This window comes from Aegilops tauschii, chromosome 3 (genome assembly GCF_002575655.3).
Source record: "Aegilops tauschii subsp. strangulata cultivar AL8/78 chromosome 3, Aet v6.0, whole genome shotgun sequence".
Lineage (NCBI taxonomy): Eukaryota > Viridiplantae > Streptophyta > Magnoliopsida > Poales > Poaceae > Aegilops > Aegilops tauschii.
The window spans coordinates 423,468,973-423,494,285 of NC_053037.3; the positions used below are offsets into that span (position 1 = coordinate 423,468,973).

At 47.4% G+C, this 25,313-nt stretch overlaps 1 pseudogene; it reads left to right on the forward strand.

Moving 5' to 3' along the window:
- LOC141042996 (uncharacterized) overlaps positions 1-25,313 on the forward strand; it is a 245,315-nt pseudogene that overhangs the window by 137,441 nt on the left and 82,561 nt on the right.

Sequence of the window (25,313 nt, forward strand, 5' to 3'; positions counted from 1 at the left end):
GGTGGGGATCAGAGGTTGGCGCTCCGCTTGAGATAGCTTGTCTGACAGAGGGTGAGTTGGTTCCAGACGCGAGGGATGAAAGCCGGGCAGCGGGCTCTCGCCGGCCGGCGAAGTGTCCTGGCAGTAGAACCACGTCTGGTTCCAGTCCTTTGGGTGGCTTGGCGGCTCGGCGTAAGGAAAAAGGCAGTCTCTCCGGCGTTGAATGGAGATTCCACCAAGTTCCAGGATCGGTCCGTTGGCACACTCATTCTGGCGGTTCAAATAGAATAGCTCTCTAAAGAGCAGAAGGCTGGGCTCCTCTCCAAGGTAGACTTCGCAGAATACTTGGAAGTTGCATATGTTTGACACGGAATTGGGTCCTATGTCTTGTGGCCGCAAATCAAAGAAATTCAGCACATCTCTAAAGAACTTTGAGCCGGGCGGTGCGAAGCCCCGGCTCATGTGATCCGCAAATATTACCACCTCCCCGTCCCTTGGCTGTGGTCTCTCCTCTGACGGGTCAGGGGCGCGGTAAGACATGACGTCCTTCTTGGGCAGGTAACCCGTCTTCACAAAGTCCGCTAAGGTTTCGTCGGTGACGTTGGACCTCATCTAGTTGCAAGTCATGGGTGCTTTGGGAGCTTTGGGAGGCATGGTGAAAGTCGGAAGCCTATGATAAAAGGAAATGTCCGGTTTAATTATAAGCCGGAGGAAATTTACAGTTCAATGTTTAAAGTGGCGGCTTATGGAGGGGCCTAATGACATATAGCTAAGTGCATCGGGTTATCTAAGCCGCTGGAGGTGTTTAGAGTAATTCAATTGTCTACAGTTTTATCATAAATGAGCCGGAAAATTTCACGGCGCGTGGCTTCTTTTGAGCCGGAAGGTTTTACGGCGCGCGGCTTCTTTGAGCCGGAAATGTAAGCCGCCATAACTCAGCGGATGCAGTTTTTTACTAAGTGTGGTGAAAACAAGTTTCACAGATCGCAGTGAAATTTTTAGATCAAAGTGGTCGACTAAAAGGAAAAGTTTCTAGACCTAAAACAGACACAAAGGAAGTTCATAAGCTTGAACGGAGCCTTTATGTAGTAAGAAGGGATCTATGAACATTGCAAACGGGCGTGAAACAACTACCGCAACAGTTCCATACAGTCAGAGATCAAGAAAGGTGGTAAAAATGAAAACTACCGAGGACTCGCGAGGAACGGCGATGAACACGGGAAGAACAGGAAGAAACCCTACTGCAGATCTGTTCTACGGGGTAGCAAAGACTTACAGGTGCTGGAAAGGTGCGGAGGTCGCCGCAGTTTATCTGGTCACGTCAGGTTGATGCAGCGGCTGGAGGCGGGGAAGACTCGGAGACCCGCGGCGGCGGCGGCAGTGGAGCTCGAGCGGCAACGCAGCGGCGACAGGAGGAAGAAGACGGAGGCAACGAGTGACCAGAGGCTGGTGGGCCGGGCTATTTATAAGGCGAGGCTCTTAAGTGGGCGCGAGAAACGAGGAGGCCACGGCGTGGTTATCTCACCATAAAAATGCCTCGATTTTCGGGACGGCTGTTAAAGATAAGATCCGTTGCGGATATGGTGGAGTAAAAAATGGACTTAATGGAAGATGACGTCACGGCGGATTACCCGAAATCCAGACGATGACGTCACGACGGGTTATGGCCTTCACACAATTGTAAGCCGGAGATTTTCTATCGAAAGGATTGAAGATTGACATGAGCCGGCTCAAATCAATCTGGGGCCTAATGTTAAGGATATAAACCTTAGAGTCACCCGCCCGGAGGGGCCGGGTTACTCATAATGGTCATCACCTGAAGCCCGGCGCCAAGCTTGAAGACGGTGGGCCAAAGATGGGCTTAAGACCCGGAGATGGCTTAAGGCCCGTAGTTACAACCGTCATTATGGTAGAACTTGTAGTGTAAGGCAAAAATAGTTGAGAGTCCGCGCCGGACACTCTTATGAGCCGGCCGGGACTCTGAGAGCTGCCAGGCGTCAACCTCTCTATATAAAGGGACGACCCGGCGGCGGTTTAAGGGCAAGAAAGATCTCGTCGAGAGCCAGGCATAGCAGTTAAGCTCCCTGGTCATAGAAACCCTAATCAATACCACCTCAACTGCACGTAGGCTTTTGCCTTCACTGTAAGGGGCCGAACCAGTATAACCCTCGTGTTCCTTGTCCCGTTTAACCCCTTCAAGCTTCCTAGCTGCGATGGCTCCACGACTAAGTCCTAGCTCGAGGACATCTGCCGTGACACTTCCACGACAGGTCTGATCCGAAGTATTAGGTACATTATATATATGTGATCAGATCACATGTTGAAGTCCTATTTACGCATGTGCCACACAAATCTATCTTCTTGTAGTTGAACTGTTCAAAGAACAAGGCCAACCGTACGAAAGTGAAATTCCAACAGACGACAGGATCTCGTAGCTATATTGCACACTACGAGGCTCTTGTAATTAGCTGCTGTTTCACACTTTTCGCTGTACCATATTATCAGATCTATATTGACTTGTTCGAAATGCAGAGGAAAGCCTGCAAGGACCAAAAAGTACCTGAACCAAATGTTGTGGAAATCTTCAAGGACTGTCACACCAGCAAGAAGAAGGGCATGACTACACGAGTCAAAGCCGCTGTTGTAACTCCTTAATCCTCATGCCTTTTAACTACTACTTACTCTGACTTGTGCCTTGAACTGCATGGTTTGCAGCCAATGGCTATTACTCTTTTAAATTTTATACACAATTGTCTTAGCGTATCATTGCACCTTACAAGGTTTAAAAGAGAGGAGTGATGTTCCTTTGATCTTGACCCGTAATCTAGTTCCGTGTTGGACTTGCCCACACAACGTTACAATTGCATGTTTGTCTGTTCTCAGTTGTTTTGTGATATGAATGATGTCATACTATGCTTACCGTATTATAAACTTCGTCTCTTTATCCTTAGCCCTCAATACAATGTGAAGAAATAGACAATACATTAGCGATGGTACATGGTCATATGTTTGGAACCTGATTTTATTATGTACTTTGCAATCAAATACAACTAATATTTTACATGGGTTCACCAGAATAAGTTATGTATATAGACCAAAGCTATTTTGTTTGGTTTTGCTGCCTCCTTAATATCTTCTGTTCTGGTACTACTAATGTGAAACCTCAACTTTTCAGCGAGCTATGGAAAAAATGGTGGAACCGCCACCTTCTAAAGGTGGCGAGGCAACTATAACCGCAGTGTCAGCTCTTGCTGCAGTGGGTCAGTACATGTCCACTAACAGTGCCAAAAGCATGTTCCTGCGTAATACTGGGTTGGTTGTTAAGGCAATATCGTCCAAACTGCCTCATGATCACGATATGCAAGCTCAAAGCAATGTTGTATCTGCGCTCCAGACACAAGTCCATTCCCTAACAGAGACCCTTTGTAAAACAAGGAGAAACATTGCTCAATGTCGTCAAGATATGCATGGTTTTGAAACCGGACTATCAGACATTTGCTATGTTGTTCAGGAGCCTAGGGGAAATGAAGGCGAGGGTTATGGTGCTCCATCGGACAATACAGCATGAAAACGTAGCAGTCAGGTCAAATGAACTGAGCTTCTGAACTTCTGGTGGTGCATTTATTTGCTAGACTGTTAAGTTTTATGCCAACCTCCTTTTGTTATATAGTTGTAATTTGTTTTGGTGCGACACAAAATTTATTCTTAATGTGCAGCCACCGGCTGAAGAAAACAGCAAGCCATTTTTGTATAGTGTAGGGTGTTCCCTATATATATTTGCACTGGTGGCGATCTTTGATGCCGAGTGGATGTAATCTGTGCAATCGCCTTAATAGCCTAGCGTTAGTTTCGGCCTTATTTATTTCCGAGTCTTCTGTTTCCCTGGTTTGCTAGTGGCCGAAACTACCATGGGCCATATACGGGCCGTAGGATCCATGGGTCTCCTACGGGCCGTCGATAAATGGGCCTGTAATTGGTGGGCCTCGGGCCGTCGGATAAATGGGTCTACATGGGCCGTAATTGGGCGTAATTGGTATCGGCCCAACACGGTAACAAGCCGTTAACAGGCCGTAGGATAGCAAAGGCTTAATTCTATCACAGGCATAACGGGTCGTTAATGGGCCAGAATATAGGACGGGCTGGAAACGGCGCAACGGGTTAACAGGCCAGAAACGGGCCGACTCTTGCCATGGGCCGAATTTGGCCCATTAGGGTAACAGGCCAGTAACGGGCCGACTCTTGCCATGGGCCGAATTTGGCCCATTAGGGGAACAGGCCACTAACGGGCCGACTCTTGCCATGGGCCGAATTTGGCCCATTAGGGGAACAGGCCAGTAACGGGCCGGAAGTAATCGAGGGCCGAAAAGGAGCCCAAGAACGTATGGGCCGGCAATAGGCCGAAAGCTAACACGGGCTGGAACCGGCCCATGTAAATCACGGGCCGTTAACGGGTATAAAGAAAATTACTGTTCATTATGGGCTAGATTCACCATGGGCCTGTAAAGGGCCGAAAGATACGAAGGCCTCATATGGGCCAAAAGACGTCGTGGGCCATACATGGGCCGAAAGTGAAATGGGCTGGTGTTATATTCGACGGCCCACATGACGTTGTTGGGCCGATTTCCTTTAGGGCCTAACGGGTCGTGGGTTAACGGGCCGTAAAATGGGCTATTTGCGAAGAGACCGTTAACAGGCTTTTCATGGGCTAGCCCGTTAACTTTTGACCAAGTCAAATGGGCTGGCTTTGTAAGCTAAATGGGCCAGTGGTGGGCCGTGGCACGTGTTGACATATCATAGGCGCCTATCTGACCCACTAACGAGCTGACACGTGTTTCGTCCGGCCAATAAGAATTTTACACGTGGAAATTTCCCATTGGTCGGGGCTGTTAACGGGTTATCGGATCCAAAACCCGACCCGATAGCTTAACGGCGTTCCGTTACGGTGGATGCCACGTGTCGGTCACCCTTGACGAAAGCACTTCTGTGACACGTGATTTATCGTCGTGGAAGTGGACACTTCCGTGATGGTAATTTTGGTAATGTCATGGAACACTTCTACGACAGCACAGATATGACTATCTTGATTCTGTCATAAAATCGTCATGGATGTACATGCATGACAAAAAACGCGACCTACTGTGATAAACACGTATCATCACGGAAGTGTATTTTTTTTGTAGTATCCTTAGCTCTTGCACACTTGGTCGCCAGGTTGAACAGCTCCTGAGATGTGCACAGCTCCTCATGGATAGCGAGCTCTTCCTTCATCTTGACGTCATGGACGCCGTCTGAGAACGCGGAGATGATGGCCTCGTTCGTGACCTTGGGGATCTTGAGGCGAGTGTTGTTGAAGCGCTGGATGTACTTCTGGAGGGTTTCTCCTGGTTGTTGGTTGATGCGGCGCGGGTCACCCGCGGCCGGCGGGCGGTCGCGAGTGCCCTGGAAGTTGGCGACGAAGCGGCCGCGCATCTCGTCCTAGGAGGAGATCGAGCCGTGCTGCAGGTTCAGGAGCCAGGAGCGGGCTCCATCCTTGAGAGCCATGGGAAACCAGTTCGCCATGACCTTCTCATCGCCGTTGGCAGCCTCGATGCTCAGCTCGTAGAGATGCAGGAACTCTGCGGGGTCGGCGTGCCATCGTAGCGGGGAGGCAGATCCGGCTTGAACTTGCCTCGCCAGGCGACACTACGCAGCTCGGGGGTGAAGGCGCGGCAGCCGGCCGTGGTTGCCGGGGCCCGCATTGGAGGTGGAGCTTGGTCTTGATGAGGTCCACGCGGCGCCACCACAGGCGGCGCGCGGTCTTGACGAGGCGGTGCGGGGAACGCAGGTGCAGCTTCTCACGGCCCAGGGATTTCTTGGCAGCTTCTCTCTTCGGGCGCGGGCGCCGGACATGGCGGATCATGCTATGGGGCCGCGTGCCCTGGCGCCAAGGTGCAGTCTTGGGGCAAAGGGGTGGAGGCGTGCCATGAGCCACATCGACTGTGGCTGGCGGAGGGTGAGGCAAAGGGAGGGACGGCGCCGGGGAGCACCCTGCGGCGCGGACGAGCTCAGCGACGCGGTCGAGCCACTCCTTGTAGAGGTCGTCGACTGGGCGGTAGCGCAAGAGCTCGTTCGCCGCGAGGAGCGTGGCCCGCACCTCCATGGGAGCACGGCGTGCATGAGACGAAGAACCAGCTGGGGTCAGTGACGGAGTGGCGGTGCGGCCGTCCTGCCGCACCGACGGATGCAGCGAGGACGCCTGTTGCTCGTTCCTCGTTGGGTGATGTCTACTACGCAACCTTCTTCTTGTAGACGTTGTTGGACCTCCAAGTGCAGAGGTTCGTAGGACAGTAGCAAATTTCCCTCAAGTGGATGGCCTAAGGTTTATCAATCCATGGGAGGCGTAGGATGAAGATGGTCGCTCTCAAGCAACCCTGCAACCAAATAACAAAGAATCTCTTGTGTCCCCAACACACCCAATACAATGGTAAATTGTATTGGTGCACTAGTTCGGCGAAGAGATGGTGATACAAGGGCAATATGGATGGTAGATATAGGTTTTTGTAATCTGAAAATATAAAAACAGCAAGGTAGCAAGCGATAAAACTGAGCATAAACGGTATTGCAATCTGTTGAAACAAGGCCTAGGGTTCAAACATTCACTAGTGTGTAACGCCCACGATGCGGCTATATCTCCCACGTGTCGAGGCACGACTTAGAGGCATAACCGCATTGTGGTTTTGTCGCAAGAAGGGTCATCTTCACACAATCCCATGTAATGAACAAGAATGGGATAACGAGAGTTGGCTTACAATCGCCACTTCACACAATACATAAACATAATTCATACATCATCCAACATCCACACATAGACCGATTACGGTCAAATCCAAATGAAAATAAGATAACCCCAAATGCTAGATCCCCGATCGTCCCAACTGGGCTCCACTACTGATCATCTAGAAAAGACACATAGTAACGACCACATTCCTCGTTGAACTCCCACTTGAGGTCGATCCCATCATCTGCACTGGCATCGTCGGCACCTGCGACTGTTTTGGTAGAATCTGGGAGTCACGAGGACTCAGCACTCTCACACCCGCGAGATCAAGACTATTTAAGCTTATAGGAAAGGATGGTGTAATGAGGTGGAGTTGCAGCATGCACTAAGCATATATGGTGGCTAACATATGCAAAAGAGAGCGAGAAGAGAAGCAACGGAACGGTCGTCATCTAGTAATGACCAAGAAGTGATCCTGAACTCCTACTTACGTCATTCATAACTCAAACCGTGTTCACTCCCCGGACTCCGCCGAGAAGAGACCATCACGGCTACACACACAGTTGATGTATTTTAACTGGGACAAGTGACAAGTTCTCTACAACCGGATATTAACAAATTCCCATCTGCCTCATAACCGCGGGCACGGCTTTCGAAAAGATAATACCCTGCAGGGGTGTCCCAACTTAGCCCATCATAAGCTCTCACGGTCAACGAAGGATAAACCTTCTCCCGGAAAAACCCGATCAGTCTCAGAATCCTGGTTTACAAGCCATTTCGACAATGGTAAAACAAGACCAGCAAAGCCGCCCGATGTGCCGACAAATCCCGATAGGAGCTGCACATATCTCGTTCTCAGGGCAACACCGGATGAGACTAGCTACGAGTAAAACTAGTCCTCAAGTTTCCCCAAGGTGGCCCCGCAGGAGCTCGGTTCGAACCAACACTCGAAGGAGCACTGGCCCGTGGGGGTCTAAAATAAGATGACCCTCGGGCTCGCGAAAACCCAAGGGAAGTGTAGGTGGTAGGTGGTCAAATGGTAAAACCAAGGTTGGGCCTTGCTGGAGGAGTTTTATTCAAAGCGAACTGTCAAGGGGGTCCCATAAATCACCCGACCGCGTAAGGAACGCAAACTCAAGGAACATACCACCGGTATGACAGAAACTAGGGCGGCAAGAGTGGAACAGAACACCAGGCATAAGGCCGAGCCTTCCACCCTTTACCATATATATAGATGCATTAATATAATAAGAGATATTGTGATATCCCAACATATCCATGTTCCGACATGGAACAAACTTCAACTTCACCTGCAACTAGCAACGCTATAAGAAGGGCTGAGCAAAAGCGGTAACTTAGCCAAACAACGGTTTGCTACGAAAGGATGGTTAGAGGCTTGACATGGCAATATGGGAGGCATGATATAGCAAATGGTAGGTAGCGCAGCATGGCAAAAGAGCGAACAACTAGCAAAGCAAAGATAGAAGTGATTTCGAGGGGTGGTCATCTTGCCTGCAAGGTTCTCAGAGTTGTTGAAAGCTTGATCCTCGTAAGCGTACTCAACAGGTTCCTCATTCACGAACTCGTCTCCCGGCTCTACCCAAGACAAGAAAACAAGCAATGGAACCACAATCAATCACGGGAAATGCACAAGCAACATGATGCAATACATGAACGATATGCAAGATATGATATGCGATGCATATGCGTGCTCCGGAAGAAAAATGATGAACAAGGCAGTAACTTGGCAAACCAAGCATGCCACTGGAAAGATGAGATGATTTTGGTTGAAATCGATGTAAAGATCACCGGAAACGGATGCACGGTTTGCAAATGGCAAGCAAAACAAGAATGACACGAATCTGCGATTAACAGCATGATAGCACTTAGAATGCAACAAGTAATAATGTTACGGCACTCCAACATAGCAACAAAGCATATGGAAGTAATATACAGGAGATGCTTGATAAAAGATGAACACTGACCTACGGCTAGATCAAAATACAGCAGGTTCAAACAAGCATGACAAAAGTGCAAAAGATAACAGGTTCACAGACTTGGTGAAATTACTGGACATGACTGAAACAGCATCAGGTAGCAATGTTCAGAGCAAGCAAATGACATGCTACAGGAACTTAACATGGCAAAATAAGGCATGCCAGTATTTTACTAAATGCATATGACAAAAGTCCCTTACTGACCATAATCCAAAAAGGATCATAAGATATGATGGCAACCATGTAAACATAGCAAGTTTCGTTAACAGGTTCCAGACTTGGCAGAAAACAGAGCATGGCAGAAACAATAATATGAAGGCATCCTGGTGAGCTTGATGCACTCACCACAAGCCAATTCATGACAAAACAAGAATACCTACAGCAAGATGGCATGTTTATGAAGCTATCCATGGCAATAGCAAGTACATAGCATGTATTAAACAACTACAACAAGCTTGGCAAAATTGAATAACACGTAAACAATCTGCCAGAAATATTTTATAGCAAAAGTAGAGCAAGATTGAGTCATGCTATGGCACTCCATAATTTCAAACAAGGGCAGGAGTGGATCAATTACAATAATATCTACAAAACATCCTTACTGAACATCTCCAAAAGGCGCATGGATCTCTCTGTAGCATCAAGTTTACATGGCAACAAAATAACAACAGACAAAGACGTAGAAAATACGAAGTCCCTGAAATCAGAAACATTACGGGACCTAGTTTGCATGCTTGTGCTAGTCACCACAGAGATCACCAAAATAAATGGCATACACCACTGGAAAGATGGCATGGCATACAACAAAACACATGTAGACCTCATGTCCATAAGATGCACAGAATAAATGCAACAAAAATAACAAATCACCAAGTTCTGCTAAGTAACAGCAGTTAACAGCAAGTAGCACTCTTGCACCAGAGATTTGGACATCAAGATGGACTCTAATGAACATGGTTCGATGGAACAAAATGTAGAGCATCACGAGACGAACATTTTGATATATTACACGCACGAAACGGAGCTATATACAGAGAGTTATGATGCAGAGAACATGAGCATGTAATGTAAGATCTCAGGACTTGGAAATATTTCGGATCGGAGAAGAAAGAAGTCAACCTCCACTGGATCGGGATCTGGCCGGATCCGAGCTCGAGCTCGCCGGAGCTCGGCCGGAGGGAGAGGGAGGAGGAGGAGGCGGGCGGCGACCGGAGGGAGGAGAGGCGGAGGAGGCGACGGCGTGGAGCGGAGAAGGCACCGGCGGGCGGCGGAGGGCGGCGCCGCCGGAGGGGACGGGCGCGGGCTCCCGCGCTGGAGGAGGACGGCGGCGGCGCGCGGGCGGGCGCCGTGGGCTCGGGGGCCGGATGCGGGCTCGCGGGCCGCGGCGGTACGGGCGGCGGTGGGCGCCACGTGTCGGGCCCTGGTTGGTCGCGGGCGGCGGCGGAGAAACGTCCGGCGCCGGGCGGACGTGTCCGGCGCGCGGAGGGAGAGGCTAGGGTTTTGGGGATCCGAAAATTTCGGGGAGGCTCACAAATATATAGCTAGAGGGAGCTAGGAGAGTCCAAATGAGGTGCGGTTTTCGCCCACACGATCGTGATCGAACGACCTAGAGCATGGAAGTGGGTTTGCTGGGTTTTGGGCTGTTTAGAGAGGGGTTTTTGCTGCACACACAAATGGACTTTGCGGTTACCCGGTTAACCGTTGGAGTACGAAACGACCTCCAAATGAAACGAAACTTGACCGGTGGTCTCCCGGTGGTATACCAAGGCCACTTGACAAGCCTCGGTTCATTCCGAAAACGTTCAACACCCGCTCATGAAACGAACCAAGAGGGGTGCGCCGGAGGAGGTGGGAGTGCCGGATTGCAAAACGGACAACGGGGAAAAAACTCGGATGCATGAGACGAACACGTATGCAAATGCAATGCACATGATGACATGGTATGAGATGCATGACATGAACAAAATGCAAAACGAACACAAAACCCGACCACGAAGGGAATATCATAACACATAGCCGAAAATCGCAAGAGTTGGAGTTACAAATATGGAAAGTTACATCCGGGGTGTTACATAGTGCAAGTTCTCTCAACAAATAATAACATAATTGGATCGTATAACTATCCCTCAACATGCAACAAAGAGTCACTCCAAAGTCACTAATAGCGGAGAACAAACGAAGAGATTATGGTAGGGTACGAAACCACCTCAAAGTTATTCTTTCCGATCAATCCATTGGGCTATTCCTATAAGTGTCACAAACAGCCCTAGAGTTCGTAGTAAAATAACACCTTAAGACACACATCAACCAAAACCCTAATGTCACCTAGATACTCCAATGTCACCTCAAGTATCCGTGGGTATGATTATACGGTATGCATCACACAATCTCAAATTCATCTATTCAACCAACACATAGAACCTCAAAGAGTGCCCCAAATTTCTATCGGAAGAATCAAGACGAAAACGTGTGCCAACCCCTATGCATAGGTTCATGGGCGGAACCCGCAAGTTGATCACCAAAACATACATCAAGTGAATCACGTGATATCCCATTGTCACCACAGATACGCGCGGCAAGACATACATCAAGTGTTCTCAAATCATTAAAGACTCAATCCGATAAGATTAATTCAAAGGGAAAACTCAATCCATTACAAGAGAGTAGAGGGGGAGAAGCAACATAAGATCCAACTATAATAGCAAAGCTCGCGATACATCAAGATCGTGCCAAATCAAGAACACGAGAGAGAGAGAGAGAGATCAAACACATAGCTACTGGTACATACCCTCAGCCCCGAGGGTGAACTACTCCCTCCTCGTCATGGAGAGCGCCGGGATGATGAAGATGGCCACCGGTGAGGCATCCCCCCTCCAGCAGGGTGCCGGAACAGGGCCCCGATTGGTTTTTGGTGGCCACAGAGGCTTGCGGAAGCGGAACTCTTGATCTCTTCTGTTCCTCGATCGTTTTAGGGTATATGGATATATATAGGCGGAAGAAATACGTCAGGGGAGCCACGAGGGGCCCACGAGGGTGGAGGGCGCGCCCCCTGCCTCGTGCCTTCCTCGTTGCTTTCTTGACGTGGACTCCAAGTCCCCCGGGTTGCTTTCTTTCCAAAAATAACTTCTCCAGAAGGTTTCATTCCATTTCGACTATGTTTGATATTCCTTTTCTTCGAAACACTGAAACAAGGGAAAAACAGGAACTGGCACTGGGCTCTGGGTCAATAGGTTAGTCCCAAAAATAATATAAAAGTGTTTAATAAAGCCCATAAACATCCAAAACAGATAATATAATAGCATGGAACAGTAAAAAATTATTGATACGTTGGAGACGTATCACCGGGCCGGTGGCAGCGTTGGCGGCGGGAGACGGAGAACGACGAGGTGGCCCGCCGATGGGAGACGTCTGAGCAACGCGGGCGGTGAGGGCAGCCCAGCGCTCAGCTCGAGCGCGGCGAGCGTCCGCCATGGAGACGACGGAGCGACGAATTGATGGAAGGGAAGCTACGGTGCACCCCTACCTGGTGTGCCAAATGTCGGATGGGGGGTTCCGGCAAACCTTTAAGGTTCAAACTCTGGGGTGCGCGCGAAGTCTTTCCCTCCTACCGATCCTCGCCCTAGCTCACTAAGATCTCAAGGAGGAACTCGACTAACTCGCAACACAAATAGACACGAGATTTATACTGGTTCGGGCCACCATTGTGGTGTAATACCCTACTCCAGTGTGGTGGTGGTGGATTGCCTCTCGGGCTGATGATGAACAGTACAAAGGGAAGAACAGCCTCCTGAGGTTGAGGTGTTCTTGTGGCTAGGGTAGGCTCTCGATCAGATCAGATCAAGCTAAGATGCCTCCGGCTCAGTTGAGATGCCCCTATTGTGGTGGCTGGTTCTACTTATATAGGCCCTGGTCCTCTCCCCAAATATTGAGCGGGAAGGGAGCCAACAACGGCGGGCAAATTTGAAGGGGGACAACTAGTACAAGCTATCCTGACAAAAGTGGTCTTCGCCTGCGAAAGGCTCTGGTGGTGACGCCGTCTTGGGATCCACGGTGACCTCCGTCCTGTCGTCCTTCTGGTCTTGGTCTCATTGCACCGATATGGCAACCTTTGCCCGATGCCTCGGTACTCCTCGCATGCGCTTGCCTCCTTATGACCAAAGAGGAAACAAGGACGATGCGCCCACTGGCACCCGCCTGGCGCCGATCGTCATGGCTCACGTCACGAGAGCCTCGTGAGGTTTGCCCCGCCTAGATATCTCCGCTCCTCGTGAGCCCGCCTGGCTAGGCCACTCCTGAGGAGGTCTTGCATCGTCCGCCTCGCGAGGCTTGGCCCCTCGCGAGGCTCTTGGAGGCCTTGTTGATGAAGATGGGTCGTACGGCCCGCTGGCTTAGCCACGCCATGGGCCGCAGGCAGGCAAGTCTGGGGACCCCCGTTCCAAGAACGCCGACACAAGCATTTCAAAGGTGAGGCAGATCCCCGGAAGAAGCCTGTCCGCCGTACTGGTGATGATATATTTGATATGGTCAAAGATTTAAAAGCAATCTTTGGACAGGGTCCTGGCAGACAATCTATTCCAAATGACACTGACGGACACGCACTGATACGTCCATTTTGCATCATGTTTACTTACTGTTATTTATAATGTTTTTATCCATAATAATGCTTTTTGGAGTAATTCTGATGGCTTTTCTCTCATAACTTGCAAGGTATACACGAAGAGGGAGAATTCCGGCAGCTGGAAATCTGGACCTGGAAAAGCTATGTCAGCCCACCTATTCTGCACAACTCCAAACAAGCTGAAACTTCACAGAGATTTTTTATGGAATATTTAATAATTATTGGAGCAAATAACTACCAGAGGGGGCCCACCAGGTGGGCACAACCCACCTGGGCGCGCCAGGGAGCCCAGGTGCGCCCTGGTGGGTTTTGCTCACAAAGGCCCACCTCGGGTGCACATCTTCGGGTATATAAGTCATCTTGAACTAGAAAAAAAAATATGGAGAGGACTTTCGGGATGGAGCATCGCTGTCTCGAGGCAGAACTTGGGCAGGAGCACTTTTGCCCTCCAGCGGAGCGATTCCGCGTGGGGAACTTCCCTCCCGAAGTGGGAAATCATCGTCGTCATCATCACCAACAACTCTCCCATCTTGTGGAGGTCAATATCCATCAACATCTTCAATAGCACCATCTCATCTCAAAGCCTAGTTCATCTCTTGTGTTCAATCTTGTTACCGGAACTATAGATTGGTGCTTGTGGGTGACTAGTAGTGTTGATTACATCTTGTAGTTGATTACTATATGGTTTATTTGGTGGAAGATTATATGTTCAGATCCATTATGCTATTTAATACCCCTCTGATCTTGAGCATGATTATCATTTGTGAGTAGTTACTTTTGTTCTTGAGGTCACGGGAGAAATCATGTTGCAAGTAATCATGTGAACTTGATATGTGTTCGATATTTTGATAGTATGTATGTTGTGATTCCCTTAGTGGTGTTATGTGAACGTCGACTACATGAAACTTCACCATATATGGACCTAAGGGAATGCATTGTGGAGTAGCAATTAGATGATGGGCTGCGAGAGTGACAGAAGCTCAAACCCCAGTTTATGCGCTATTCCGTAAGGGACCGATTGGATCCCAAAGTTTAATGCTATGGTTAGAATTTATTCTTAATACTTTTTACGTAGTCGTGGATGCTTGCAGGAGGGTTAATCATAAGTAGGAGGTTTGTTCAAGTAAGAATGGCACCTAACCACCAGTCCACCCACATATCAAATTATCAAAGTAGCGAACACAAATCTAACCAACATGATGAAAGTGACTAGATGAAATTCCCGTGTACCCTCAAGAACGCTTTGCTTATCATAAGAGACCGTTTTGGCCTGTCCTTTGCCTCAAAAGGATTGGGCTACCTTGCTGAAATTTTGTTACTACAATCGTTACTTGCTCATTACAAATTATCTTGCTATCAAACTACTCCGCTACTTACAATTTCAGCACTTGCAGACATTACCTTGCTGAAAACCACTTGTCATTTCCTTCCGCTCCTCGTTGGGTTCGACACTCTTACTTATCAAAAAGAGCTACAATTGATCCCCTATACTTGTGGGTCATCAAGGCTATTTTCTGGCACCGTTTCCGGGGAGTGAAGCGCCTATGGTAAGTGGAATTTGGTAAGGAAACATTTATATAGTGTGCTGAAATTTATTGTCACTTGTTACTATGGAAAACAATCCTTTGAGGGGTTTGTTCGGGGTATCTTCACCTCGTCCGGAACCACAATTAGCTACCCCTCAACCTGCTGCACCTAATGAAAATATTGAATACGAAATTCCTTCGAGTATGATAGAACAACTGCTAGCTAATCCTTATGCAGGAGATGGAACCGAACATCCTGCTATGCACTTGATATATGTAGAACAAATTTCTGGATTGTTTAAGCTTCCAGGTTTACCCAGGGATGAAGTGATGAAAAAGGTTTTCCCTTTATGTTTGAAGGGAAAAGCATTGGCATTGTATAGGCTATGCAATGATATTAGATCATGGAATTGGAATCGTTTGAAATTTGAGTTTCATCAAAAAAATTGTCCTATGCATCTAGTTCATCGTGATCGGAATTATATATATAATTTTTGGCCTCGTGAAGGAGAAAGTATCACCCTAGCTTGGGGGAGGCTTAAGTCAATGTTATATTCATGCCCCAATCATGAGCTCTCAAGAGAAATTATTATCCAGAATGTTTATGCTCGGCTTTCTCATAATGATCAAACCATTCTTGATACTTCTTGTGTTGGTTCTTTTATGAAGAAGACTATTGAATTCCGGTGGGATCTTTTGGAAAGAATTACATGCAACTCTGAAGATTGGGAACTCGATGAAGGTAAAGAGTCAGGTATTAAACTTAAGTATGATTGTGTTAAATCTTTTATGGATACCGATGCTTTTCAAAAGTTTAGCACTAAATATGGAATCATTTGCTACTCATGTTGAACTCCCTAAAGAGAAGTGGTTTAAATATCACCCACCTATTAAAGAAGAAATTAAAGAACCGATACCAGTTAAAGAAGAAACTATACTTTATAATGTTGATCCAGTTGTCCCTTCTGCTTATATTGAGAAACCACCTTTTTCCTGTTAGGATAAAGGAACATGCTAAAGTTTCAACTGTGGTTAACAAAAGCTATATTAGAACACCTAAACCTGATGAACAAATCAAAGTAGAACCTAGCATTGCTATGGTTAAGGATTTCTTGGAAGAAGATATAGATGAGCATGTTATTTACTTCTGTGAAGAAGCTGCTAGAATTGCTAAACCTGATAAAAGGGATAAACATAGACCTGTTGTGGGCATGCCTGTCATCTCCGTTAAAATAGGAGATCACTGTTATCATGGCTTATGTGACATGGGTGCTAGTGTGAGTGCTATTCCTTACACCTTATATCAAGAAATTATGAAAGACATAGCACCTGCAGAGTTAGAAGAAATAGATGTTACTATTAAACTTGCTAATAGAGGCACCATATCACCATTTGGGATCATTAGAGATGTTGAAGTCTTGTGTGGGAAAATAGAATACCCTACTGATTTTCTTGTTCTTGGCTCCCCACAAGATGACTTTTGTCCCATTATCTTCGGTAGACCTTTCTTGAACACCGTTAATGCTAAGATAGATTGTAAGAAACAAACTGTCGGTGTTCGCTTTGGTGACGAGTCTCATGAGTTTAATTTTCCAAGTTTACTAGAAATCTTCATGAAAAATAATTTCCTAGTAAGGATGAATAAATTGGTCTTGCTTCTATTTTTGTGCCACCTACTGATCCTTTTGAACAATATTTGCTAGACCATGAAAATGATTTACATATGCATGAAAGAAATGAAATAGATAATATTTTCTTTGAACAACGTCCTCTACTTAAACAGAATTTGCCTATTGAAACTCTGGGAGATCCTCCTCCACCTAAAGGTGACCCTGTGTTCGAATTAAAACAATTGCCAGACACTTTGAAATATGCTTATCTTGATGAAAAGAAAATATATCCTGTTATTATTAGTGCTAACCTTTCAGAACATGAAGAAGAAAGATTGTTGAAAGTTCTAAGGAAGCACCGAGCTGGTATTGGATATACTCTTAATGATTTAAAGGGAATTAGTCCCAGTCTATGTCAGTACAAAATTAATATGGAACCTGATGCTAAACCCGTTGTTGATCACCAACGTCGGTTAAATCCAAAGATGAAAGAGGTGGTAAGAACATAAATATTAAAACTTCTGGAAGCAGGTATAATCTATCCTATAGCTGATAGATTGGTAAGTCCTCTTCATTGTGTCCCTAAGAAAAGAGGTATAACTGTTGTTCCTGATGATAAGAATGAACTAATTCCACAAAGAATTGTTACAGGCTACAGAATGGTAATTGATTTTAGAAAATTGAATAAAGCAGCTAGAAAAGATCATTACCCTTTGCCTTTTATTGATCAAATGCTTGAAAGATTATCTAAGCACACACACTTTTGCTTCCTTGATGGATATTTTGGCTTTTCATAACTACCTGTTTCTCAACCTGATCAAGAAAAGACCACTTTTACTTGTCCTTTTGGAACCTATGCTTATAGACGTATGCCTTTTGGTTTATGTAATGCACCTGCTACCTTTCAAAGATGTATGACTGCTATATTCGCTGACTTTTGTGAAAAGATTGTTGAGGTTTTCATGGATGACTTTTCTGTTAATGGGAAGTCTTTTGATGACTGTTTAAGCAATCTTGAGCGAGTTTTGCAGAGATGTGAACAAACAAATCTTGTCTTGAATTGGGAGAAGTGCCACTTTACGGTAAATGAAGGCATTGCCTTCGGTCATAAAATTTTTGAAAGAGGTATTGAAGTGGACAAAGCTAAGGTTGATGCAGTTTAGAAAATGCCATGTCCTAAAGATACAAAAGGTATTCGAAGTTTCCTAGGTCATGTTGGTTTCTACAGGAGATTTATCAAGGACTTTTCTAAAATTTCTAGGCCTCTCACTAGTCTTTTGCAAAAGGATATTCCTTTTGTTTTTGATGATGATTGTTTAGAAGCCTTTGAAACACTCAAGAAAGCCTTAATTTCCGCACCTATTGTTCAACCACTGATACGTCTCCGTCGTATCTATAATTTTTTATTGTTTCATGCCAATATTATATCACTTTCACATACTTTTGGCAACTTTTTATATGATTTATTGGTCTAACGTATTGATCCAGTGCCCAGTGCTAGTTCCTGTTTTTTGTATGTTTTTTGTATCACAAAATATCCATATCAAACGAAGTCCAAATGCAATAAAATTTCACAGAGAATTATTTAGGAATATATGTAATTTTTGGGAGTTGGAATCACCGCAAATGGAGGCCCACACGGCCCACAAGACATCAGGGCGCGCCAGAGGCCCCTGGCGCGCGGTGGTGGGTTGTGCCCTCCTCGAACGTCGGTTGGAGCTCTACTTCGGGTGCAAGGAAGCTTATATCCGGAAAAAAAATCGTGTTAAAATCTCAGCGCAATCAGAGTTCCGGATCTCCGGGAATATAAGAAACGGTTTTCGGCCAGATCTGTGGAACGCGAAACAGAAGAGAACAGAGAGGGAGATCCAATCTCGGAGGGGCTCCCGCCCCTCCGCCGCCATGAGACCACGGACCAGAGGGGGAACTGTCCTCCCATCTAGGGGGGAGGCCAAGGAAGAAGAAGAAGGAGGAGGGGGGCTCTCTCCCCCTCGCTTTCGGTGGTGCCGGAGTGCCGCCGGGGCTGGGATCGTGACGACTATCTACATCAACAATCTTGCTACCGTCAACACCATCTTTCTCCACCTCTATGCAGCGGTGTAGCACCTCTTTCCCCCTCTGTAATCCCTACTTAAACATGGTGCTCAACTCCATATATTATGTCCCAATGATCTATGGTTATCCTATGATGTTTCAGTAGATCCGTTTTGTCCTTTGGGTTAATCGTGATCTTGGTTGGTTGATTGTATGTTTTATTTATGGTGCTGTCACTACTAGGAAAAGGGCTATAGATGGAATGGCCACTAATGGCGCACCAGACATGTGGTGCGCCATTGCTATGTAGCAGTGGCGCACCGTGTGCTGGTGCGCCATTAGTGTGAAAAACACTAATGGCGCACCAGACACGCGGTGCGCCATTAGTAACAAATTTTATTTTATTTTATTTTGCCAGACATACTAATGGCGCACCAGGACATAGTGCGCCATTACTAGTTGTAACTAGTAATGGCGCACCAGCAACATAGTGCGCCACTAAAATATTTTTTTTATTTTTTACTTTTTTGCAAAACTACTAATGGCGCACCTGAGGCAGTGCGCCATTACTAGTTTAAGCTAGTAATGGCGCACTGCTCCCCCGTGCCCCATTAGTGTTTTTTTGCAAAACTACTAATGGTGCACCACCAGCAGGTGCGCCATTAGTAACCAGGGTTACTAATGGCGCATTATGTGGTGGTGCGCCATTAGTAACCTGGGACGAGCTAGATATTTTGGACAGCCACACCTACGCACTCACTTTCCCCACTTCATTCTCTCCTCCCTCCTCCAAGCTTGTCTCGGCTGCCTCCTCCTCCTCACCTCATTTGCACCATAAATTCATCCAAATTACGTGGTTAAAGCCCCTTTTTTGATAGGTAAGTAAGGGGGAAGCTATCTTTATGTTGTTCTCCCTCCAACAACGTGCACATGCACTTTTTATGTCCTAGCTAGATCTATGTATGTTTGTGGTGTTGCATATGTTTGTGGTGTTGCATATATGTTTGTGTTTGCAGGTACCGGTATTTGAAATGCGATAGTTGCCAATATTTTGCCGGAATGTTGATTCATTTCCCTTTCGGCGAGAATTTTGGCACTATGCATTCTTTTTGGTCCTATTTTTAGGGAAAGTCATGCCAAATTTTTTCTTGGTTCTAAAATATCGTTTTGCTCTACCCCGCAGGTGACCATGGTCCGCACGATGACCGAAGGCATCGTGAATAGGTTTTTGAGATCCACGAAGGCCGAGATGCTTGAAAAGAACGAGACGGAGATAAGATGTCCGTGTCGAAGATGCAAGCTGAAGAGCCTTATTGCGGACCCGGATTCCGGGCAGGTGCGGGACCACCTGCTCTTGCGTGGTTTCATGGATGGCTATCGGTGGCAAGGTGATGAAGATGACTATGAAGTCGTCCATGGGGGTCGGGCAAGAAATGAGGATGGGTAGCAAGACAACCACCGCGGCTCGGGCGGGCGAGAAGACGAAGAATCTCCAGGACATGATCACGACGGTGATGCTGTACACAGTCATCATGTAGAAGATGCCGGACATGATGATGAGGAAGATGCGGGAGCAGACGAAGGGCATGATCATGAAGATGAAGATGCCGGCGGAGCAGACGACGATGGACCATCGATGGGCTGGGTGCAGGACCCTCATATTCAAGAGCTGCTTCTCAAGCAGACGGATAACGCAAGAGCTGCCGCCCGAGAGAAAGCCAAGCTGGATCAACTGGAGATAGATGCGGTTACTCCATTGTATGAAGGATGCAGGCCCGAGGATACCCGCCTGAAAGTAACGCTCATGGCTCTGGAGATGAAGGTAAAGCACAAAATGACCGACGCATGCTTCGACGAGAACATGTCATTCTGGCACGAACGTCTTCCCAAGGGGAACAAGTGCCCGACCAGTTTCGAGGAGGCGAAGAAAATCGTGTGTCCTCTGGATTTACCGCACGTGAAATACCATGTGTGCATGAACAATTGCATCATTTATCGGGACGAGCACACGGAGTCTACCATATGTCCAGTGTGCGGCGTCACTCGATACAAGAAGTGGAAGAAAGCTCCTCGAAAAGTGGTGTGGTACTTTCCGATCACTCCTCGTCTGCAGCGGTATTTTGCGGACCCTAAGGTAGCAAAGCTCCTGCGTTGGCACGCGGATAGGGAGGAGAAGAAGCGAGAAGATGACGCAAATGATCCGGAGATAAATAAAAAAGACAAGATGCTGAGTCACCCTAAGGATGGGAGCCAGTGGCAAGCGTTGAACTTCGAACACCCAGAATTTGGGAACGATCCAAGGAACATCATGCTGGGCGCGAGCACCGATGGAGTCAATCCGTTTGGCAGCCAGAGAAGCACACATGGCACCTGGCCTGTGTTTGTGTGGATGTACAACCTTCCCCCCTGGTTGTGCATGAAGAGGAAGTACATTCACATGAGTATGCTAATTGAAGGGCCGAAACAACCAGGGAACGACATCAATCTGTATCTGGGGCTGCTGGAAGAGGAGCTAGACACGCTGTGGAAAATGCCAGCCAATACGTGGGACGCCGCAGAGAAAGAATATTTCCCTATGAGAGCCGCACTGCTCACGACGGTGCACGACTATCTCGGTTTCGGATATCTCGCGGGGCAGGTGGTCCACGGATTTTCTGGATGTGTCAGGTGCATGGATGACACAACGTATCGCCAGCTAGATAGAGATCCCGGGTCTTCGAAAACCGTGTTCATGGGACATCGAAGGTGGCTTCGCGACGATGACCCGTGGAGGAAACGCAAGGATCTGTTCGATGGTGAAACCGAACCCCGAAGACGCCCGCGTACGAGGAGCGGCGAGGAAATAGAAGAGCTGTTGAAAAATTGGAAAGATTGCCCACTGTCGGGAAAGAAGCAAAAGGCGCCAGAGCCGGGAAATAAGAAAAAGGCGCCAGAGCCACTGCTGAAGGTATGGAGAACGAGGTCCGTTTTCTGGGACTTGCCGTACTGGAAGATCCACCGTGTGCCTCACAGCCTTGATGTCATGCATATCACGAAGAACGTGTGCGAGAGTCTGCTTGGTACCCTGCTCAACATGCCAGAGAGGACCAAAGATGGGCCGAAAGCAAGGGCAGACTTGAAATCAATGGGCATCAGGGAGGAGCTTCACGCTAATGATGATGATGATGATGAGGCGAAGCAGGACACGGAAAGTCGTCGCAAAGGCAAAAAGGCCAAGAAGACCGGAAATGACTTCCCTCCCGCGTGCTTCACTCTAAGTCAGGAGGAGATCGATCAGATTTTCACCTGCCTCGTAGGAGTAAAACTTCCTTACGGTTACGCGGGGAAGATAAGCAGATACCTAGACTCAGTGAAGCAGAAGTTCAGCGGGATGAAGTCTCACGATTGTCACGTGCTGATGACGCAGATACTTCCAGTTGCAATCCGTGGGATCATGGACGCGCACGTCCGTGAAACGCTATTTGGCCTATGCAACTTTTTCGACGTCATCTCTCGGAAGTCGGTTGGCGTGAGGCAACTCAGAAGGCTATAGGAAGAGATCGTGGTGATACTACGCGAGCTTGAGATGTACTTCCCTCCCGCATTCTTCGACGTTATGGTGCATCTGCTGGTCCATATCGTGGAGGATATCATCCAACTCGGGCCGACATTCCTGCACAGCATGATGCCGTTCGAAAGGATGAATGGTGTCATCAAAGGATACGTTCGCAACATGTCACGTCCAGAGGGAAGCATAGCCAGGGGCTTTCTGACCAAAGAGTGCATCTCCTACTGCACGAATTATCTAGGCATCAAGAACCCCGTTGGTCTGCCCGTCAACAGGCACCTCGGCAGGCTCGCTGGATGGGGTCACCGTGAGGGTCGCCGCGAAATGCATGTCGACTTCGATGGTCGACTCGCCGACTTTGAAAGAGCAAACCTAGTCGCGCTACAACACATAGACGTGGTCGATCCTTGGGTGGTAGAGCACAAAACGTTTATTGAGAAGACGTACAATGACCGAGGCCAACAGAGGACAGACGGAGATATAATCAAAGAGCACAACTCATGTTTCACGCGTTGGTTCAAGCAGAAGCTTCTGCCGTACCCTTTACATGAGGATTCTTCCGCGGAAGAACAACTCATATTCGCCTTGTCACAGGGCGCCGAGCACAACCTGATGACGTATGAGGCGTACGATATCAACGGCTACACATTCTACACCGAGGACAAGGACATGAAGAGCGATGGTTATCAGAACTCCGGGGTAACGATGGAATCGTACACCGGTAACGACAAGGATAGATACTACGGAAGGATCGAGGAGATCTGGGAGCTGAGCTACGCTGGAGAGAAGGTCCCGATGTTCCGTGTCAGATGGGCCAAGAGCGTCATAAAAGAAGACCGGTATTTCACCACCATGGTTATACCTGAAGCCAAATCCAAGACCGCAGGTGCGAATGTCACCGCGAAAAATGAGCCATGGGTACTGGCTTCCCAAGTGGACCAATGCTTCTTCATTACCGACCCATCAAAGCCCAGTCGTGTTGTCGTGAGGAGAGGCAAAAGGAAGATCATCGGAATGGATGGAGTCGCCAATGAGCAAGACTTCGACAAGTACGGCGACCCGAAGATGGAACATGACGACGACGATGAAGTATTAGCATACACCACAAGAAGAAGCAGGACCAGCCTACCTAAAGGACGTCCGTTCAAGAGAAGAACTCCATTTACGAAAAATAAGGGCAAGAAGATTGTGAACAGATAGCTAGCTAAGATCGATTGTATTTAAATTGTAGCCTTCATTTCTCGATTGTATTTCATGGGCACCATCTCCCCCGCTCCACCGACCGCCGCCGCCGACCCCCCGCACCCTCCCCCACTCCGCCGCCGCCGACGACCCACCGCACCCTCCCCCGCTCCACCAGCCGTCGCTGACGACCCCCTGCACCCTCTCCCCCGCACCCTCCCCGGCTCGCTCCACCGTCACAAATGAATGCAACTAAATTTGCAAAAAAAAAACAAATTTGATTATATTTTCAAATAACAAATTTGATGATATTTTTAAAAAAATCATTACTCTTTTTATAAAAAATATTACTGTTATGATTTAAACAAGTTTGAACATATTTAAACACAAATAAATATCAAACAACATTTTAAATGCATAAAAACAAAAATTGGGGAGCCTGGGATTCGAACCCAGGACCTCCTAGTGTGTGTGCTGCGTGCTGACCAGTCGGGTTAGTGGGCGTGTTCTGATGGAGATAGGGTTAGGTGGAATATAACCTGACCAGTCGGGCCAGTAAGTAAAACAAAATTCTAATGGCGCACCAGGGGGAGGTGCGCCATTAGAATCGACGTACTTATGGCGCACCAGGGGGAGGTGCACCATTAGAATCGCTTGTTCCCCTCGCACTGTCGCCTCCCTCCCTCCCTCGCTCACCAGATCCCCCACTCCTCGACCCCAACCGTACGCCGCCGCCCCCTTGCTCCGCCCCCTCCGTCCGCCGTGCCTGCACGTCGTCCGCCGCTGTGGTCTTGCGCTGCCTCGACGCCGCCGCCCCGACCCCCGCCGGACTCCACCCCCGCCCCAGCACGTACGTCCCCTCCCTCCCTTCCACCATCCCCCTAGCTTCTCCTCCTCCTCCTCTCACCACCCGTGCCTTCTTCTGCTCGGAAGGTCAAGAAGGCGGCCAAGGACGCTGACGACATCACGGGCCCCTTCCTCCGGATCGCTGCCCGCAGCCTCCTCGACGCCGGCGTCCTCTAGGTGATTCCTCCTCTCTCCTCCCCTCCTTCCCCTAGGTTTCTCTCCCCGCCGGCGTCCTCTAGGTTTTTCACGATGTACACTCAAAACTAATGACTCTGAATCTCTGCTACTGAAAATGTGACATTTCAGATATGACACTGTTTGGACATTTGTAAAATCCAGTGCTTGTGTATCTGCTGTTGTTGGATTAACAATTATGAATAGCACATCCTAGGACATGAACTAGAATTATGAACAGGACATCCTAGGAGTAGATGAACATTTTGTGGTTCTGCTAGGCCTTGCTCCAGATTTTTTAACCCTAGGATTTCTTTTCTTTTAGTTCTTTTCTTACAGAAAATTTACTGAAAATTCAAAAACTTGGAGTAACCTGTGGACTGTACTTTTGATCTCCTACTCCTGAATCTTACTACTACAAGCACAAGCAGTACAAATAAGGCTAGAATTTACTCTGAATTTTGACAGTAAGAACAAGAATGAAAATGCAAGGAGTAAATAAGAATAAGAATAAGAATTTTACTTATGATATGATGATGAGGCACATCACTAGCAGACAACTGCCAAGAATGCAGGACTATTTTACTCTGCCTAAGAATATGCATGTCTTGTTTTCTGGTTATGGATATTGTGTAGTACTACATATCTTTTTTTTTGTAATATAATGCTTACCAAAGGTTTCAATATTTTGCTGTTACCATTGTTCTTTGAGCATAATTCTTTTTCATTTCCTACTATCCTTATTCTAATTCTTTTAAATTGCTATGTTGTGTGTAATAGAATTAGATCTTGGATCTGCTAGTGGACTTTGGGAGTTTGTTTACCTGGCACCATTCAGTCAAGTAGCCATTCATGTGAACTTTTATTTTGTCCATATGAAAGCAGAGGACCATATGGTCTGTGGCCTTTTGATCCATCATTTACACTGTGAATCCAACACCAGTGGTGCTGCTTTGTTTCTGTGATCACATTGTGGTGCCCGGCACATTTGCCCCATCACTTCGTTACCCCTTTCTCCTGAAATGTTGATTAATTTCCGTTTT